General features: G+C 41.5%; 1 pseudogene across 1 annotated transcript; it reads right to left on the bottom strand.

Moving 5' to 3' along the window:
- Positions 1–9477: 9477 nt before the first annotated feature.
- On the bottom strand, positions 9478–10481 carry LOC306644549 (Y-box-binding protein 1-like; annotated as a pseudogene). Its single transcript has one exon. The product of its transcript is annotated as a Y-box-binding protein 1-like (transcript).
- Between the last annotated feature and the right edge of the window lie 231 nt (positions 10482–10712).

The following is a 10712-nucleotide window of genomic DNA, read 5'->3' as shown; positions in this document are numbered from 1 at the left end:
TTTATTGTAAGCAAAAGCACTGAAGATACTTGCCTTATCTCCCGTGCATGAATATAAGATTTTCTCTAGGGCATGTAGCTAAAAACAAAGCTATTGGATCACAGTTTTAAAGTCACATATATGGCTTACATTGCTTTCTTTAGTTCACTATGCAAATTCATCTTGCACGGGAGTTTTGTGTGTGTGTGTGTGTGTGTGTGTGTGTGTGTGTGTGTGTGCGCGCGCGTGCGCGCGCGCGCTGTTTCCTGGAGCTTGCCTCTCCCTGTGGAGAGGTGTAGTAGTCTCCACATGACCCACTTTGGTCTGGTGTGATCAAGCATGTTTCCCACTGAGGACCTGAGTTTTCCTGCAGTTTCTATTTGTGAACCAGTGGGCATCTCAGTTCAGCTCGTGTTGGTCCAACTGTCCGTGTCTCCTTCTGCCACCCTGAGCAGCAGCTGGGCTGGATGAGTTCATGGCAGGGGTTGCAGTTCTCCCTTGATCTCTCGTCCCCAGAGGAGCCCTTCTCACCCCATTTCACACAGTGACCCTGTCTCCCTTCCCTTCCATGGCCCATTACCCTGCCTGGCCTGAATTCTTGGCTGCTTCTGTGATTTCCTTTTGGGAAGTCCAATAAACTTGAGCCTCTCACGTCTCTGTGCTTCGTTCTCTTTTTTGGACCACAGAAGATTTTATCCTGTTTTTGAGCATAGCTGTATATCATTTTAGTGAATTGAAATATTTATCGATTAGTGTCATGTGGATTTGTTTTTGGAGGAGGTGGGCAGTGTATGTAGCTTACAGAGCTATCGTGGATAGAAATTTAACAGAACCATGTTTAAAATTTTAGAGTCTCTTTTTAGACCTATGTCTGTGCTTTTACACACATAGACACAAAGCATGTCACACCACGTGTTCATGGAAATGTATGTATTTCTTGAGGTAAATGGAATCATGTTCTACATATTCTTACTTACATTTTTGTAATAATACATCATAAGCATACATCCATTCTTTCTCTCTTCTATTCCTTTCCTTCTTTCATTTCTTACACAGTATTCCTTAATATTCATGAGACACAGTTACTTTGAGGTGCTAGGGATTAATTAATTATTGCTTTACAATTGACATTTAAGTTATATCTAGTATTTCACAATTAAAACTATGCTATAATAAGCCTACATCTTTGTGTGTATACATACATATAAAATATTTTTCTCAATCTGCACATTTCTTCAGAGTGAAACTCTTGATACAAAGGTCATGACTACTTTTAATGTGAGACTCTTCTAAATTGTCCCTCAGGAGGACCAGAACAAGCACATCTTGTTTCCCTAAACCCTAGATCAACCCCTCCCAGACTTTAACACAGTGTAAGGTTCATAAAAAGGATAATATTTGTACTAAACCTTGGTGTAATGGTAGAAGCTTCTGCACCAAGAAGCAACTGGTTGGGTTCTCTTTGGCCTGCAGGTTCCTCTGCATCCCCCCGTGAGTGAGGGAAGTATCTCAGTCTCTGCAGCTCATTCCCAGCACACGCAGGATGAAATGCTGTGGCCCAGACAACATCATACTATTCATCTTTCAATGTTTGTCCATTTGATAGTAAAATGATGTGCCATTATTATTTTCATTTGCATTTCTTTTATTACCAGTGAGATTGGGAGTTTTTTCATCTCTTTTGACCATTTGTATTCTTTCTCCATGAATACACTATATTTGCCTATTTTATTTCTTATTGATTTGTAGTAATTCATTTTCATATAATGAATATAATAGCCACACACACACACACACACACACACACACATTGAACTTGATTTCTTGGCGCCATGTTCTTCTTCTGGCTCATAGAAAAGGACAAGAAAAGAGTGGAAGGCAAAATCTTTCTTGAAAAATGAGTTATCAAACTTGCCCGCATCACTTCTGCTTTTATTTTCTGATGAAAATTTCTCACATGGCCACCTCTTTAGGCAAGGGATGCTGGAAAATGTATAGTTAGCTGGGTAGCCACTGTCCTGCTGAAATTCAGTGGGGGGAATGTTCTGTTACTAAAATGAAATAGAGGAAAATTTAGCAATCTCTATCTAATACAGTCCTCAATTTTGATATCTGAACAGGAAAAAAAATCCAGGCCCATGATAGAAAGGCAAAATGCATATATGTATTCATATAGTTAGATCTATCTGTCTAGAGCTATCTATTATTTCATCAAGTCTAAGCCACACGTTTTATATTATAGCAGGTCTGAAATTGGAATACATCTAAACAATTGATGGTTTCCTACACTTTCTGCCAGCAGGAAGCACAAATGGTACACACTGCCTACACATTCAAACAAGCTCTCTACAGAGGGAAAAATATTTAAAGACCATTTAAGAGAGGAATATGAGTGTTCATTTTTGTCTTGTAATCATCTAGGACACCCCAAAAAAATTAAGAATACTCCAGCATCAAAAATTATAGAATAGGTGTCAACTTCTTAGAAGAAAATTCCAGAGAAAACAGAGGAATGCTCTGAAGAAGTGCTGCATGCCAACAGTCCTGATGAAATGGGGAACAATAATGCATATAAAAAATAGAAACTTTGACAGCTGTGAGTTGAAAAATGAATGATAAGAGTTACTTTGTGAACCCAGAAACTTCTATAGTTAATTTAATATATTCCTTTTTCTATGTACAAGACTGATACATAAAAATGCTCTATTCTAAATAAGTGCAATAGTGATATGAAAGCGTCAAGACTGTCAAAAACATCATCCCAAATTCTGGAAGTAGACAAAAGAGAAGATTAGATGTTCTTTCAGTACAGTGCAGTGTTTGATTTTCTATTTACTTGACTACTTTACAACTCTTTAAGGGCAGAGTTTAGTTTGTAGATTTATGTCCAGTAGAAATGCAGATAATTTCTGTCCAGTAGAAAGAATAAACTCAATGATTATGTCTATAACCTTGCCCAACATTAGCCAGTATTTTGTTTAGTTTAAATCTAACGCAGTAATCCATTTAATTGCCTCTTTGCACATAATTTCTCAAATGCTCTTCTGACTGGCTTTAACATTGTACTTGTTCCCTCAATGATTAACAAGTTGAATAAGATCTTTGATATATACTTATTTAAAACTTACCTTACAATTTTGTTCTTTATACTTTTGAAAACTATTCTTTGACAAGTCGTGGGTCACTCGGCAGCATTTGTGTGTGTGTGTGTGTGTGTGTGTGTGTGTGTGTGTGTGTGAGAGAGAGAGAGAGAGAGAGAGAGAGAGAGACATTACTGGAGATTGAACTCAAGGTGCTTTACCATTGAGCACCCCCAGTCCTTTCTATTTTTTATTTTGAGATGGGTCTCACAGAGTTGCCCAGGCTGTCCTGGAATGTGTGATCCTCCTGCCTCAGCCTCCTGAGTCACTGGGATTACAGGTGTGGCCCACTACATCCAGTTTGGCAGCATTTCTTTAATGATCCATAAAATAATGCCATGACATATGTATTGCCTGCCAGATTGCAACGACTCATGGTGTCCCTGCAGCATCAATTTGTGTCTCATCAGTGAGCCATGGAAAAACATTGTGACCCAATCGCAGGTGCTATGGGTGTGCCCATTTCAAAACATTTTGACTAAGAATTAGTCTTGAGATGCTCTGTAGTAGGCATTTGTCATTATTGAGCCTGCTCAACCTCAGACACAGATTCTTACTTTTGGGGAATTTCCTGCCCATGATATCTATTAGCACATTAAGCTGCTTTCCCTCTACAGACTGACACTTGGTTCCCTAGCCTCCTTTGAAGCTGGAGGAGGGCACAGGTATGTGACACACGGCTCTATTCTGTGAATTAGATGCCTCTGGAGGCAGCATCTGCAGGGAATCCTCTAGGATGGCACTGGCTGTCGTGAGATGGACTTCTCCGGGCAGCCATGGCTATGGAGGGAGGATGGGCTAGCTCCCAGGGTGAGGCAGTGAGGCAGCATTGTCATGTGGTCTGATTCGAGAACCTGGGTCCTTTGCAGGGGTGCATCCTGCCTGCCTCTCCAGCTACCCTGGAAATTCTTTGAGCCCCTCAGTATCCTTTTAACAATCTCCCAGTCTTCTTTCATATGCAGGAGTCAGTTGCTTTGAACAGTGAATGCTGACTGGAACAGACTCGGGGACTGGGAACATCAGCAGGCACTAGGAATTCAGGAGTAAATTTGGTGTTCTACCTGCCCAGTTATGTTGATGACCCAAACTAATTGTATATGAGATGACAGTCATTTTTTTTTTTATTTGTTCAAGTTTATAACTATCCAGATCTTTGGTGACTTCTTCAAAGGAAATAGGTCATTCTAATTACTCTCAGATAGTGATTATGGTAACTAAAAGAAATTCTTTTTGTTACTAAAGTTAAAGATATTATTTGGCATAGAAAATTCCAGATTTTTACAGTGCATGCATGTATTTTTTATTTTAATTTATTTTTATTGTGAACAAATGGGATAAATGTTGTTTATTTGTACATGAAGTAACAGCATACCATTTGCATAATTATACATTTACATAGGGTAATGATGTTTGATTCATTCTGTTATTTTTTCCTTCCCCCCACCCCTCCCACCCCTCTTTTCCCTCTATACAGTCCCTCCTTCCTCCATTCTTGCCCCCCTCCACCCCCCATTATGTGGATGACAGTCATTTTTATATTTAGCACTGATGAAGGAACTCAAAGATGTAGGGAGATAGGAATGTGGCAGAGGAGCTATCCTGGCAACCTGTTTTGCCACTCCCCAGCTATGGCCCTGTAAGATACCCCCTTTACCAAGTGTCAAGGGCAGGCTCATAGGCTCATACCTTTGCAAAGCACTGTAGTGAGAGGATCAAGGATAGCTAAGGTGGCCTGGTTGGGGTTAAAGGCAGTGAAAAGTCACTGGTATCCTAAGTTTTCTCCTGGTTCTCTATTTCTCCTCCTCCTCCCCCTCTTTCTCTTCCTTCTTTTTAAATGGTATTTAAAAAAACTTTTTTTTTAAGTTGTCAATGGACCTTCATTTTACTTATTTTTATGTGATGCTGAGGATTGAACCCAGTGCCTCACACGTGTTAGACAAGTGCTCTACCCCTGAGACACAACCCCAGCCCTCTATTCCTTCTTAGTCCCCTTGATAGTTGCTCTAGAGGCTGGTGATACAGGCCAAAGACACTGCATTCTTGGTTTCTTGGTTTCAGTGGGGATATAAGAATCTCCAAGTTTCTGTCCCTGAGCTAGGCGTTACTGCAGCATCAGTTTCTTGGGGAACTGAAATGACCCTGCAGTCCCCTAGTCAAGGGCCAAGGATTTATTTGGTCATGGAATAAATGGAATTTTAAACCAAGTCCTCCCCTTAGTAGGCCCAGGGGAGGGGAGCAGGGCAGGGTCCAATTCTTTAGGGTATAATTGGAATAAGTATAGTTAGCATCTGGCAGAATTCCCTTAACTCCTTGACCTATGGGTAAGAGCCACCATGGTAGGAACGGCCAATGAAAAATTGGAACAAAAATCATAAATCAAAAGAGATATTGCACCCCTGGGGAAATTGCATGTGTTTACTTGGTTCTCCAGCCTTCCTAATGATTCTCAGGCTGCCTGATATCCTTTAAAAATTCTTGTTCTGCTTAAATCAGATGGGGCTAGTTTCATATGAAGTGCTTTGATATAACAATAACCATCTTTCCTATGAGTCATACAATTAACACTGAACACAAGAAAAAAGATGTTTTTGTCTTGACCATTTGTGTATATGTCAAAGGCAAATAGCTGATTTTTGAACAGGGAAAACCAGCTCCTGTGATAAAATCACACTGAGCTTCTGCAGACTCTCGGCAGTTCACTGAGCATCTGCAGGCTGGCGTTGGACACCATCAGAATTTTGCTGATTTAAACGATGTGGGCACACCCATTTATTGGGTAAGAGGTGGAAGTCCTGAGGTTGGGTGAAAATCAGAATGCTATATTATAATGGAACAGGAATCTGGGGAAGCATAAATCCAAAATCTCTAGGGTTGCTTTCCTACAAACACTGCCACTGAGTTTTACACTGCCACTCCTGGAAAAACAATAACTGGCTTCTAATAGAAAAATAGTTCTAGGAAGGACAGGTATTTGGAAAATACAATTTGCAGAGAGAATAGAAAGCATACATTTAGAGGACCATAAAACCTTCTGTATAATAAATGCATTTTAATAATAAAAGAGGCAAAATTAAATTACACTAAAAGAATGAAGATAAAGTCTTGCTGGAGAAATCACAGAGCCATACTTATAAAGACACTGTTTATCTTTGTTTATATATATATATATATTTTTTTTTTTTTTCCCCTAGGCAAAAGCAAAAAATAAATTGGGGAGTTTTATTTATTTGTTTTTATTTATTTATTTACTTATTTATTTATTGGTTTGTGTGTTTGTTTTAAGCCAGGAACACTAGTAACTATTGATGTCTTTCATCTTCAAGCATTTGTTCATCTAACAGTTTTTTCAGCACCTCTTTGTTCCAGGCTTAGAAAAAACATGGCAAGGTTTGAATATGAAAGAAACATGGTGCATTTGAGCAACCTAAAGCAATGGTTGGAGAATAGAGAACATAAAGGGTTACTTCTGAGAAAGGACCAGATGACAGGGTTCTTTTAGATTGCACTAAAGAAATCTGACATTACACTATGTACAACGGGGAGACAACTGAAATGGCTTTAAGGAAGACATGAACATAATCAAGGCTGTGTTTTAGAAAGATCACAGTCGCCATTAGGAGAATAGATAGGAGGGGTCAAGAGTAGGTATATTCATATCAAGTAGGAGGTATGTCAGGAGGTAGGGGAAGGAGCAGAGGCAATAATTGGAAGGATTCAAGAGAAATTTAGGCAATAAAGTTAACATGAATTGATTGAGTAAGTATGTGTGCATGGGCAGGGGAGATATGAGCTCAGACTCTGATATGACCAGTAAGGTGACTGGTGAAACCAATTTCAATTATGCACTATACAGTCAGGACTTGGGTAGTGTAAATGATGAATTCAGTAATAGGTGTGTTCTGTTCCAAGTGCTTGCAACACTTGCAAGTTAAGATGCTCAAAAAGTGACATGAATCACAGAACAGAGACCTAGGCTGAGGATATGGATGTCATTAATTTATTCAACAAGTATTTGTTGATCATTCACTGTGCTCCAGGGAGTAGACACACAGATGGAAGGACAACAACCCTGGCCTCAAGCTTCTTGAGGTAGAAATTGGAGGACTCAGGACCAGACCTTCTGGCTCCATGTAAGGAGTGGGAAAATCCAATCAGGTATCAGTTCTGCTGAGATCCTGGAGGAGAAGACTCAGAAGACTTCCTGGGTCAGCAGGGACCCTGCAGGGAGGAATGAACTTCTCCCAATCCTTCCTTATAATTTCAGATACCCCTTATTTTGAGTAGGTCCCCACCTGAGGAATAATTTCTCCTCTCTGCTCTGTTTTCTCTCACTGTGCCTGTAGGGATAATATATATTGGAATTTTTATTGTAATATTTTGGCCTGTTCTTCAGACTCTCTGGTATTTTGTCCCAGTTCTTTGTTAATATGTTGCAAATTCTGAACTTGATGATCTCCTCTCTCTACTAACTTCCTGGGCAATTTCATTCATAATCTCATTGACACATAGCTATACACTGAACAGTTCATCTCTTTGTCTTTTTTTTTTATTCAGTGACAACAAAAAAATGGAATTCTAACTTTCTTGCCTATGACCAAACCCAGTGAAACTGATGATAAAGTGCTTGGGAATGATAAATGAAATATTACCATTTTATAAACCAGGATAACAGTCTCACAGGAATGTCTTTCTGCAATTGCAGACAACAAGAATCTGGCTCTTATAAATTCAAATTTAAACATCCAAGTCTGCAGATAATGTGGTATTTTAATTTAGTAGAAATAACATTCTAGAAACAAACCAGTGTAGTTAGAAAACCAGATAGGTTTACTAAGTGCTTTAAAGGATCTACTACAGGCATTCTGATAAATGAGCTCAGACAACTCCAACACATGGGTAGTATTTGCCACTCCACATTATCCATTTGTTTTTCTGAAGGAGATTGTTATACAATCTGTTTAATGGAAACAATCAGAAAAAGAAAAGAAGATGTTGTGCTCATCTCAGAATCAAGCTTAAAATGAGACTAATCCAATAAACAGAAAGGATATATTCATGCATTTTAAATGGATTATCTGTGATCAGTTTACAGCTATGACTTATTGAGAAAACTGGTCTGGTGTTAGTAAACTGGGTGCCTATACTTTTTTTTTTTCTGGAGAACATGGAATTGGATGATCAAAGTATAAATAGTATAAAATTAGTGAGAGAAAAGTGAGAGCACTTTGTATCAGCAGAGGGTGATTTTAAACATGCAGAGGCACAGTATGATGAATATAGAAACTGAAAAGGATAAGAAGCAGATTGTCACGTGCAGACTCTATAAAAGCTATGTTCAAGAAGCAGTGCCACAATTTCAAAACTTTTGAGTGCCCTAACTCAGCTTGAGAGTATAAAATGACGGGGGGGGGGGGGGGGGGGGGGAGGGGGAGAAGAAGAAGAAGAAGAAGAGGAGGAGGAGGAGGAAGAAGAAGAAGAAAGGAGAAGGAAGGAGAAGGAGAAGGGGAACGGGAAGGAGCAAAGGAGGAGGAGGAGGGAGAGGAGGGGAAGGAGGAAAGTAGAGACAGGAAGGAGGGTTTGTCACTGGATCTTCTTGGGAGAGACTTACTGTTCTTTGTGAGTTCTCACCCTTCCTCTTCACAGGGAAGAAGTAGTGTGGAGGACCTGTCTTCTGACACCAGGTCTCTGGAGAGGGAGCTTCAGAGGGCCATTTGGTGCATAGGCTGTGTGTTCTCTTGATGGGAACTGCAGTTGGAGGGGTCAGGGACTGGTACCTGACTTATGTCCAGGAAAGCTAAAGAGTCCAGAGGCAGCTGGATAGAAGTGGACATGCTATCCCAGCATCTGTTAGCGGGAGGGTACCTGTGTTTCCAGTAGTGAACCATAGATCGGGTGGGAAGGAAGAAATGAGCTCAAACTGTATGTTTGTGTTAGACAATTGTCATAAATGACCCTCAGTGGTGCCTGCCTCCTAGTATCCATGCCTTTGTGTAATCTCCCTTCCATGAGAGGGGTTAGACCTGCAGTGACTTTTTTTTTTTTTTTTTTTCAAGTTGTAAACTTTTATTACAAATTAAAAATGAAGTTCTTAAAAATCTCAACTTGACCAGATATGAAACAATTTAAAAACCTTTAAAGGTGTATTGAGAAAAACCAGACTTTCTTAAAAAAACACACTTGCCATTACCAAAAGGAGACGTCTTTAGATAAAAATAATAAAAACCTCATGCTGCATAGATAATGCAAATAGTTCTAGTTATCTGGTCAACGGGCAAAAAGCAAGCACTTAAGGTCTTCGGCTCCAGTCTTTTCATTTCTCATCGCTGGAATTTCGTATTCACTTCTTCTGGTTGGATGTCTACACCAGACGATGGTGGAGATGGTAAGCCCCGCCCTGCTCGGCCTCGGGAGCGGAGGAATTCTCAGCTGGTGGGTCGGCTGCTTTCCTCTCCTTGCCATCTTGTGGTTTAGGGTTTTCTGGGCGTCTGCGTCGGTAACTGAAGTTGCGGCGATACCGACGTCGAGGTGGCTGCTGACCTTGGGCTTCACCTCCTTGATTTTCCTTATCCTCTTCGTTGTCATCCTCTCCAGGCTGTCTTTGGAGAGGCGGGCGCCTGCGGAATCATGGTTTATAACCCCGATACATATTCCGTCGCACGGGTCTACCATGTTCTGCACTCTGGTTGTCAGCACCCTCCATCACTTTTCCCTGCACAGGAAGGTTGGAACCCCGTAGTCGTCGCCCATAGCGTCTTGGCTTGTAGTAAGGTGGGACCCCTCGCCTGCGGTGGGCCGGGTCTTTGGGTCAGGTCCCGTGGTTGGGCCAGGCCTTCGGGAGCACCCTCCGACCCCTCATTCTTTGCTCCCTCTCGTTGCTGTTCTGATAATCCTGCTGGCGATTGCGTGGAGGACCCCGACCACGTGGGTAGCGTCTATAATGGTTTCCGTCTGCTGCGTACTTACTGCCTGGAACTGGAACTCCACCAGGGCCTGTAGCTTTTGCTGCCTCCGCACGCTTTCTCCTTCAGCGACATCAGACGACTCAGTCTCTCCATCTCCTGCTCTGCCAAGGTGCTTCCTGGGTTCTTCTTTTTCTTGGCAGTCTGGTGTACAAATACGTCTTCCTTGGTGTCATTCTTGTTGATGAAACCATATCCGTTTCTTACGCTGAACCATTTTACTGCTCCCAAAACCTTGGTGGCAATGATCTTGTCCCCGCCGGCAGGAGCCGCCGCCGATGCAAGGTCGCCGGGCCACCACTCCCTGCGCCGCTGCCCGCGGTTCCCCGGCTTAGGTGTCTGCAGCGCTGAGCGCGGGGGCGGCAGGCGGCTGCTGGGCCTCGGCCTCGGCCTCGGAGCTCATGGCTGCGGTCTGCAGTGACTTATTTTTAATCAGTGGAATAAGACAAAAATGAAGGGATGTCTCTTTCATGATTAGGTTACACAATGCTGTGACTTCTATGTTGCTAGACTCTATTGCCTTCTCACCTTGTACGCTTTGATGAAATAAGCTGCTATGTTGGAGAGGCCCACTTGACAGGGTGTTGAGGATGACCTTCAGGCAAAAGCCAGAGAGGAGCCAAGGCTGTCTGTC

The sequence above is a fragment of the Sciurus vulgaris genome (genome assembly GCF_902686455.1).
Source record: "Sciurus vulgaris genome assembly, chromosome: 14".
Classification (NCBI taxonomy): Eukaryota; Metazoa; Chordata; class Mammalia; order Rodentia; family Sciuridae; genus Sciurus; species Sciurus vulgaris.
The sequence above is the reverse complement of the archived record's forward strand: the minus strand, read 5'-3'. Positions and strand labels throughout refer to the sequence as shown.